Below are 11,187 nucleotides of genomic sequence, written 5' to 3'. Positions count from 1 at the left end.
GGGGTTGTGAGAGGGGCATGGGCTAAATGGACGAGGGGCATTGAGGAGGACACTTGTTGGGATGAGTACTGGGTGTTATATGTAGGGGATGAATCACTGGAATCTACTCCTGAAATCATGATTACACTATATGCCAACTAACGTGGACGTAAATAAAGAAAGAAAGAAAGAAAGAAATAAACAGATAATTTTTAAAAAATAAATAAATAAATAAATAAAAAGATAAAGCAAACAATGAGCAGACCTGTGGGAAGAATTACACAGATTCCCAGTCATCATGGGAGATGGTAACATCTACCCCCCAGCAATGTGCATGGCCAGCAGACGCATATTAATAAAGATGTACCTACCGTTAGCGCTTTAATCAACCGGCTGAACTGCTGGGCGCACGCAGGCCTTGACAAGCCACATTCCGCATTCCAAACCTGCAGAACATTCACACACTGTTCTGTCCTGTGGCCATAAAAAAGATCCAACACGTTCCCAAAGACCAAGTGCACTCTGTTGGTGTGTGACGATGGCACAATTATGCCTTCATGGGTTGTCGTCTCCTTTTTGTGTTTCCCTCAGGCTTGGCCAGCACATCCGCAGGATGGGCTCTGGACCTGGTGGGGAGGCCTGCACCTCCTTTTCTGCATGATCCCAGACCCCAATCCGGCTGCGTTCATCCCAGGTCTTGGGGTCCCATTCTTCACTGCGAGGCCCTTCCCTTCATGGGAAGACCCTCTGGGCTTTTCAACCTGCTTTGTAATCCTACCTGGGTCCTGGGCCCAATTTTCAGTCCTATTTGTCCTCTGGCTGCAGGATATGGGACCTCTTGAAATGCTGTCATTGGAAATAGAAAGGGAAGGAAAACTTCCAGACTCATTCTATGAAGCCAGTATTACTTTGATTCCTAAACCAGACAGCGACCCAGTAAAAAAAGAGAACTACAGGGGCGCCTGGGTGGCGCAGTCGGTTAAGTGTCCGACTTCAGCCAGGTCACGATCTCGCGGTCCGTGAGTTTGAGCCCCGCGTCGGGCTCTGGGCTGATGGCTCGGAGCCTGGAGCCTGTTTCCGATTCTGTGTCTCCCTCTCTCTCTGACCCTCCCCCATTCATGCTCTGTCTCTCTCTGTCCCAAAAATAAATAAACGTTGAAAAAAAAAAAAAAAAAGAGAACTACAGGCCAATATCCCTGATGAATATGGATGCAAAAATTCTCAATAAGATACTAGCAAATCGAATTCAACAGCATATAAAAAAAATTATTCACCATGATCAAGTGGGATTCATTCCTTGGATGCAGGGCTGGTTCAACATTCACAAATCAATCAACGTGATACATCACATTAACCAAAAAAAAGAGAAGAACCATATGATCCTGTCAATCGATGCAGAAAAGGCCTTCGACAAAATCCAGCACCCTTTCTTAATAAAAACCCTTGAGAAAGTCGGGATAGAAGGAACATACTTAAAGACCATAAAAGCCATTTATGAAAAGCCCACAGCTAACATCATCCTCAACGGGGAAAAACTGAGAGCTTTTTCCCTGAGATCAGGAACACGACAGGGATGCCTACTCTCACCGCTGTTGTTTAACATAGTGCTGGAAGTTCTAGCATCAGCAATCAGACAACAAAAGGAAATCAAAGGCATCAAATTTGGCAAAGATGAAGTCAAGCTTTCGCTTTTCGCAGATGACATGATATTATACATGGAAAATCCGACAGACTCCACCAAAAGTCTGCTAGAACTGATACATGAATTCAGCAAAGTTTCAGGATACAAAATCAATGTACAGAAATCAGTTGCATTCTTATACACTAACAGAGAAGCAACAGAAAGACAAATAAAGAAACTGATCCCATTCACAATTGCACCAAGAAGCATAAAATACCTAGGAATAAATCTAACCAAAGATGTAAAGGATCTGTATGCTGAAAACTATAGAAAGCTTATGAAGGTAATTGAAGAAGATATAAAGAAATGGAAAGACATTCCCTGCTCATGGATTGGAAGAATAAATATTGTCAAAATGTCAATACTACCCAAAGCTATCTACACATTCAATGCAATCCCAATCAAAATTGCACCAGCATTCTTCTCGAAGCTAGAACAAGCAATCCTAAAATTCATATGGAACCACAAAAGGCCCCGAATAGCCAAAGTAATTTTGAAGAAGAAGACCAAAGCAGGAGGCATCACAATCCCAGACTTTAGTCTCTACTACAAAGCTGTCATCATCAAGACAGCATGGTATTGGCACAAAAACAGACACATAGACCAATGGAATAGAATAGAAACCCCAGAACTAGACCCACAAACGTATGGCCAACTCATCTTTGACAAAGCAGGAAAGAACATCCAATGGAAAAAAGACAGCCTCTTTAACAAATGGTGCTGGGAGAACTGGACAGCAACATGCAGAAGGTTGAAACTAGACCACTTTCTCACACCATTCACAAAAATAAACTCAAAATGGATAAAGGACCTGAATGTGAGACAGGAAACCATCAAAACCCTAGAGGAGAAAGCAGGAAAAGACCTCTCTGACCTCAGCCGTAGCAATCTCTTACTCGACACATCCCCAAAGGCAAGGGAATTAAAAGCAAAAGTGAATTACTGGAACCTTATGAAGACAAAAAGCTTCTGCACAGCAAAGGAAACAACCAACAAAACTAAAAGGCAACCGACGGAATGGGAAAAGATATTTGCAAATGACATATCAGACAAAGGGCTAGTATCCAAAATCTATAAAGAGCTCACCAAACTCCACACCCGAAAAACAAATAACCCAGTGAAGAAATGGGCAGAAAACATGAATAGACACTTCTCTAAAGAAGACATCCAGATGGCCAATAGGCACATGAAAAGATGTTCAACGTTGCTCCTTATCAGGGAAATACAAATCAAAACCACACTCAGATATCACCTCACGCCAGTCAGAGTGGCCAAAATGAACAAATCAGGAGACTATAGATGCTGGAGAGGATGTGGAGAAACGGGAACCCTCTTGCACTGTTGGTGGGAATGCAAATTGGTGCAGCCACTCTGGAAAGCAGTGTGGAGGTTCCTCAGAAAATTAAAAATAAACCTACCCTATGACCCAGCAATAGCACTGCTAGGAATTTATCCAAGGGATACAGGAGTACTGATGCATAGGGGCACTTGTACCCCAATGTTTATAGCAACACTCTCAACAATAGCCAAATGATGGAAAGAGCCTAAATGTCCATCAACTGATGAATGGATAAAGAAATTGTGGTTTATATGCACAATGGAATACTACGTGGCAATGAGAAAGAATGAAATATGGCCGTTTGTAGCAACGTGGATGGAACTGGAGAGTGTGATGTTAAGTGAAATAAGCCATACAGAGAAAGACAGATACCATATGGTTTCACTCTTATGTGGATCCTAAGAAACTTAACAGAAACCCATGGGGGAAGGGAAGGAAAAAAAAAAAAAGAGGTTAGAGTGGGAGAGAGCCAAAGCATAAGAGACTCTTGGAAACTGAGAACAAACTGAGGGTTGATGGGGGGTGGGAGGGAGAGGAGGGTGGGGATGGGTATTGAGGAGGGCACCTGTTGGGATGAGCACTGGGTGTTGTATGGAAACCAATTTGACAATAAATTTCATATAATAAATAAATAAATAAATAAATACGCTGTCATTGGAGATTTCTGATGCTCTCACTGTTCCCTGAGTTGACAGGAAAGGGGACTGACTCGCTGAGACATTTTCTTCCCTCGGTGCTTCAGTTCACTTAACACCAGCCAAGCTGCCCCACTCACAGTTACCAGTACGTCCACCAGTACGATTCCACAGTTACCAGTACGTCCACCAGTACGATTCCACTGCCCATGGCTCTCAAAGGCTAGAGGCGCACCTCCTTCCTGCCCATGTCCTATTACGAGCGTTCACGGAGGGCTTCTTTACAAAGGGACTTAGAGATGGGATGTGACAGAACCAGGGTGGGCCGTGCAGTGAGCCAGGTCAGGTAACAGTACAGCTGTTTCTACCCCTAGGCCCAAATGCCAACTTGTTTTAGAAAAGACATAAACTATAAAAGACACTACTGATAAATTTATATTAAAATTAAAATGTGAGGTCCATCACAAGGTACCCTTTTTTGTATTTTCTTTTTTTTATTTAAACCTTAATTAGTTAACATACAGGTCAATGTTGGCTTCAGGAGTAGAATTCGGTGATTCATTACTTACAACACCCAGTGCTCATTCCAACAAGTGTCCGTCTTAGGGTGATGGGTGCTAAAAACAACACTTTTAACAAAAATGAAAGACCAGTTACCATCTGGGAAGATATGTTTGCAACACCTACAGCTGATAAGGGAATTCTGCCAGTAACGTGCAAATAGCTTCTGAAAAGCAAGAAAAAAGGCAATCCAATACAAAACAAGGCCAAGAGACGTAAATAGATATTTCAGAGAAGAGAAATACAAAAAGCAAATAATCATATATAAAGGTGTCAGCTTCACCAATAATCAGAAAAAACTCAACCCAAGAGCAGAATGAGATATCATCTTAGCAAAATGACATCAGCAGACATTAAGACGTCTGAGCACACCAAGTGCCGGGATGTGGGTCTGCAGCACTTTTCATGCATGTGACGCTACTGGAACGTCAAACTGAAAAAGCCACTTTGGGAAAGAGTTGATCGTTGCCTCCGGCTGCCCAGAGTTCTGTGCTCTTTCACCAGGCAGTTTTGCCCCCAGGGACGTGCTGGAGAGGCGTCCGCTGTACGGATACACCAGAAAATACCTCTAATGAACCAGGTGGGTCAGCAGTGCAAGGTGTGTGATAGGGCATAAAGGACTCTGCACAAGTGCAGGAGATGCTACGAAAGTGCAGATGTGAAGGGTTCACTGTGCAGGCAGACAAAACTCCCCGACCAGAGACCGTGATGGGGAGTCTCTGGTGAGGGTTGTGGAAGGCTCCTGCCTCTACATCTGTGGACGGTTTAAGGCTCCGTCATTCATCAGGGCAGGGAGTCGGAAAGAAGAGCTGGATAAAGAGCAGGGAGAGGAGAGGGTCCCGGGAAGACAGCAGAGGAGGGAGCACCAGAAACCCGTCTCCCCACCCGGACAACGGTCACACTCACAGAATCTGTCTTGATGCACCCACTTGGAACTCTGGAGTCTGCTAAAGGCTCGCAACTTCTGAGAGAAGTCTTGGGTGGTAAATGTGCTTAACTCTGGCCAATTTTAGCTCTTAACAAGGTAGCAGCTACCCAGCCCCCAGCCCCAGCCCCAGGGCAGGCAGCTGTGCACACATTCCTGGAGTAGCCTGCACGTGGCTTGTGGAAGCCAGGGTGGGCCAAAAGGACACTGTCCTCCAAATAGCGGGATCTGTTCTCTGATCGTGGCTTCTAATCAGAGTGCCGACAAAGAAGAGGGAGAGGCCATTGTCTCAAGCGCCCCCCTCTTCGGGTGGAATGACTTCCAAGGGACATAAAGTGTTGGCGTCTTCTTCTGCCCCTGTATTTTTCTGTTTTTCACTTTTTGGGAATCAGACATCAAAAACCAAGACCCTCAAAAGCAAGTGCATATGGGGGGAAAATTAGAAAGTCACGACACATGCCCAGGGAAAGCCTCAGGCTCAGAAAAGACTTAAGACATTAAGTTTACATCTCAGGCTGACCATTGGCACAGAGACTGCCTAGCACAATCAGACAAACAAAAACAATAAATAAACAACAACAACAACAACAACAACAGTTCGGGGAAGGAGAAGAATCTGACGTCCAGAGCTACCACATTGAATTCAAATGTCTGGTTTTCAACAAAAAAAATCACAAGGCATACAAATAACCAGGAAAATAAGGCCTACTTAAAGGCCATAAAAATGAAACTGTTCCCAAAAGAGAATTGATGGCAGTTTTACCAAAGATTCAAAACAACCATCTTAAAGACACTTGAAGAATTACGGGAAGTTGTGGAGAAATTCAAGAAAATGATATGAGCAAAATGCAAATATCAATAAAGAAATAGAAAATCCAGAAAGAAACAAAAAAGAACTTGGGGAGATGAAAAGTACAATAATTGAAATGAAAACTTCACTAGGAAGACTCAAAGCAGATTTTAGCAATGATTCTTTGAGAAGAAAGAGTCAATGAACTATAAATGAAAATACAATCAAAATACAGAGATTGGCAGAATGGATAAAAAACACATGATCCAAAAAACAAAAACAAAAACAAAAACAAACAAAAAAACACATGATCCAACTATATGCTTGTTATTTTTCAAGAGACTCACTTTAGACTCACAGAAACAAATAATTTTTTTATTTTATTTTTTTAATTTACACCCAAATTAGTTAGCATATGCTGCAATAATGATTTCAGGAGTAGATTCCTTGATGCCCCTTCCCCATTTAGCCCATCCCCCCTCCCATAACCCCTTCAGTAACCCTCTGTTTGTTCTCCATATTTAAGAGTTTCTCATGTTTTGTCCCCCTCCCTGTTTTTATATTATTTTTGCTTCCCTTCCCTTGTGTTCATCTTCCCTTGTGTTCATCTGTTGTGTTCATCTATTCTTTCCTGCTTTGTCAAAGATTAGTTGGCCACATGTTTGTGGGTCCATTTCTGGGTTCTCTATTCTGTTCCATTGATCTGTCTGTTTTTGTGCCAGTACCATACTGTCTTGATGATTACAGCTTTGTAGTATAGCTCAAAGCCCAGGATTGTAATGCCTCCTGCTTTGGTTTTCTTTTTCAAGATTGCTTAGGCTGTTTGGGGTCTTTTCTGGTTCCATACAAATTTTAGTATTATTTTTTCTAGCTCTGTGAAGAATGCTGGTGTTATTTTGATAGGGATTGCATTGAATATGTACATTGCTTTGGGTAGTATCGACAAAAAAAATATTGAAAGTGAAAGATTGAAAAAACTTTATGTGGGGTGCCTGGGTGGCTCAATTGGCTAAGTATCCTACTCTTGATTTCAGTTCAGGTCATGATCTCAGTTTGTGAGATTGAGCCCCACATCAGGCTCCTTGCTGACAGTGCAGAGCCCACTTGGGTTTCTCTCTCTCTCTCCCTCTCTCTCTCCCCCTCCCCCATCAAATAAATAAACTTTTTTTTAAATATTTTATGGAAATAATAGCCAGAAGAGAACAGGATTGACTGTGCTTACATCAGATAACATAGACTTTAAGTCAAAAAAAGTTTATGAGACAAAGAAAAACATTATATATCAATAAAAGTTTCAATACAGCAAGACGATATAACAGTTATGAACATTTACACATCCAATGACAGACCAACAAAATATATGAAGCAAATTGCATGGAATTGAAGGCAAAGAAAGATAGTTCTACAATAACAGAGGCTTCAATACCCCATCCCCAATAAAGGACAGAACAACCAGACAGAAGATAAGTAAGGAAATAGGACTTGAACAACACAATGAACCAAGCAGATCTGACACACACAGACACCCATGCAGAGCACCCCACCCAACAACAACAACACACACCTTCTTCTCAAATGCACCTGGGCATCCTCCAGGAGGGACCATAAATTAGGACACAGATTAAGTACCAATAGATTTTAAGAGATAGATTTCATACAAGGTATCTTCTCTGACCACAGGGGGATGAAGTTAGAAATAAATGACAACAGTAAAAGTGAAAAACACACAAATTTTTGTAACTTAACACACTCTTAAGCAACCAATGGATCAAAGTATACATCACAAGGAAAACTAGACCATACTTAGGGATGAGACACCTGGGTGGCTGAGTTGGTCAAGCATCTGACTCTTGATCTCAGCTCATGTCTTGATCTCAGGGTCATGAGGTCAAGCCCTGCATTGTGTTCTGCACTGGATGTGAAGCCTTCTTAAAAAGAAAAAAGAAAAAAAGAACACACTAGGAATGATTAAAATTAAAAAAAAAACAATGAAAATGATAGTAAGAGAATGCTATGAACAGCAATATACCAACAAATTGGATAACCTTCATGAAATGGATGAATTCCTAGAAGTTCACAACCTACCAAGACTAAATAATCAAGAAATAAAAAATCTGAACAGAGCTATAACTAGTAAGGAAATTGGATCTGTTAATCAAAAATATCCTGACAAATAAAAGCTCTGGACCTATTGGTTTTGCTAGTGAATTCTACCAAACATTCAAAGAGGAACAAATACCAATGTCAAACTTTTCAAAAATATTGAAGTGGAAGGAGAACTTCCTAGTTCATTCTATGAGGCCAGCATCACCCTTATACCAAAGCCAAAGACACTAACGAAAGCCACAGACCAATATTCTTTATGAACACTGATGCAAAACCCTCAACAAAATACTAGCAAGTCGAATACAGCAACATATTAAAAGGATTATATACTATGACCAAATGGGATTTATTCCTGCAATGTAAGGATGTTTCAACATACAAAAATTGATCAATTTTGGGATGCTGGGTGTCTCAGTCCATTAAGCATCTGACTTCAGCTCAGGTCATGATCTCCTGGTTGATGGGTTCGAGCCCCACGTTGGGCTCTGTGTTGACAGCTCAGAGCCTGAAGTCTGCTTCAGATTCTGTGTCTCCCTCTCTCTCTGACCCTCCTTGCTCATGTTCTGTCTCTCTCTCTCTCAAAAATAAATAAACATTTAAAAAACTTTTAATTGATCAGTGTAATATACCACATTAATATAATTAAGGTAAGAAAAACACACGATCATCTCAATTGATGCAGAAAAAGGACTGGACAAAATTCAACACACATATATGATTTGAAAAACCATTCAACAAACCAGGGAAACAAGGAAACTACCTCAACATATCAAAAGCCACATATGAAAAATCCACAACAAACATAATACTCAGTGGTGAAAGACTGCAAGTTTTCCTCTAAAATCAGGAACAAGGAAAGGATGTTCATTTTCACCACTTCTACTCAACATAACACCGGAAGTTCTGACCAGAGAAATTAGGCAAGAAAGCGAAACAAAAATAATCCAAATTGGAAAAGAAGAAGTAAAATTATCTCTGTTCACACAGATGATAAGGTCTTATGTGCAGAAAACCCTATAGATTTCACACACACACACACACACACACACACACACACACACACACTGTTAGAACTAATAAATGAATTCAGCAAGTAGCAGTATACAAATTCAGTACACAAAAACCAGCTGCATTTCTACACACTAACAATGAACAATGTGAAAAGGAATTAAGAACACAATTCCATTTGCAATAGCATCAAAAAGAATAAAATACTAAGAACAAACCCACCCAAGGAGGTGGAAGTCTTGTGCAATGAAGACTACACGCCATTGCCAAAGGAAGGAAGACACAGAGAAATGGAAGCACACCCATGGTCATGAACTGGGAGGTCTAAGGTTGTACAGGTGTCAATACTTCCCTAAGTGATCTACAGACTCAGTGCAATTCCTATCAAAATCCCAATGATGTTTTCTGCAGAAATAGAAAGACCCATCCCATAATTTATGTGGAATCTCAAGAAACTCTAATAGCCAAAACAATCTTGAAAAAATGAGAACAAAGTTTGAGGACTCAACACTTTCTGATTTCAAAACTTACTACAAAGCTATAGTAATCAAAACAGTGTGCTACTGATATGAAGACAAACATATAAACCAATAGAACAGAGTAGAGAGTCCAGAAATAAACCCTCACATATAAGGTTAAGTGATTTGGGGCAAGGGTGCCAGGAGCATTCAATGGGGAAGATATTTTCAATATTTTCAATAAATGGTTCTGGGAAAGCTGGATATCCACATGGAAGAAAATGCAGTTGGAATCTTATCTAACATCATCTACAAAAACTAACTGAAAATGGACCAAAGACATAAGGGTAAGACCTGAAACTACAAAACGCTGAGAAGAAAACACTGGGAAAGTTTTGCAGCGACAGAATTTCTTGGATGTGACACCAAAGGCACAGACAAGAAAAGAAAAAATAGATGAATTGGACTGGATGAGAATTTAAGGATTTTTTGCCATTAAAGGACACCAGCAACAGTGAAAAGCCAACCCACGAAAGTGAGCAAACATTTGCCAGTCACACATCTGATAAGGGATTAATGTCCAGAATCCAGACATAAAAACTGCTGCTTCGGCGTTTTTGCTTTCCAAAAATTGTGTAAATGTCTCTTATGACCAACCATAATCTGGGGCCACTCAGGGAAAGGATCCTAAGAAATTTAGTTACTTCTTAACTAAATTGACATAGACCAAAACCACCACAATCCACTCCTTGTCAACCAAACATGCCTCTTTGAACCACCTTTAGTTTCCAAATAAAACACAAGAGCAACATTATCTTCCACCTACCATAGTGAAATTATCCCACATACAACTGAAAATATGCCAACCCTCTTTCCAAAAGAGGGTACAAAGTCCAATACATCACTTTAAATGCCTTTGGATGGCGTCATCTCTCTTCTTGATAACTAATGCTCAACTTTGGATATCTTGCAAATTAAATACTGAGATATGGTAAATCAGCATTAATGCATCTTATGTGAGATAGGACGGAGATGAGAGGGTGGAAAAACAGGAAAAAAATTGGTCAGTATATATACAAATTTCATATCAAAATCTGGACCATCTTAGAATTCCACCGACCACATTATGGATGAATCCAATCTTCTCTATGGGGCACTCCGGCTTGGTGCCAGGTACTCAGATTATAGAAGTGGACGCTGTCCATGGCTTTAAGACACGAGAGATCATGGGATGACGGCCCAGATGCTTTCTTAATCAGTAAACTCTTGCATAAAACTATGCTACTGTGCATGGGCTGCCTCTTCCTTGCCAGAAAGGGGCCGAGCCCTGTGAACCCAAAGGACAACAGGCCTTGTGCACAGGGTTCTCCTGGCCCACCAAGCTGCTGTCCGTGGTGCTGCTTTTGCTTTTCTGCACAGCACAACGAATTCTTTTAATAAATAGATTTTGTTTTTTATTTTTATTGAAGTACAGTTGACGCACAACATTCTGGTGGCTTTGGACGTGGAGCACAGGGATGGGACAGTCTGTGCACTATAAACAGCTCACACCCGTGTGCCACGTTTGTTGCGAACGATGAGCCAATGTGAACTGATTACAACTACGTAAAGTCCGGAGTTCACAGTAAGGTCCACCCCGAGTAGGTTCTCTGAGCCTGCACCCTGTCCGCGGTGCTGCCCCGGTCAGCCTGCTGTTCAGGCTGCT

At 41.2% G+C, this 11,187-nt stretch overlaps 2 gene segments (V, D, J or C); both read left to right on the top strand.

Moving 5' to 3' along the window:
- Positions 1–11,187, top strand: part of LOC123584378 — a 208,305-nt gene that overhangs the window by 100,405 nt on the left and 96,713 nt on the right.
- Positions 1–11,187, top strand: part of LOC123584377 — a 271,648-nt gene that overhangs the window by 247,875 nt on the left and 12,586 nt on the right.

This window comes from Leopardus geoffroyi, chromosome B3 (genome assembly GCF_018350155.1).
Source record: "Leopardus geoffroyi isolate Oge1 chromosome B3, O.geoffroyi_Oge1_pat1.0, whole genome shotgun sequence".
Classification (NCBI taxonomy): Eukaryota; Metazoa; Chordata; class Mammalia; order Carnivora; family Felidae; genus Leopardus; species Leopardus geoffroyi.
The sequence above is the reverse complement of the archived record's forward strand: the minus strand, read 5'-3'. Positions and strand labels throughout refer to the sequence as shown.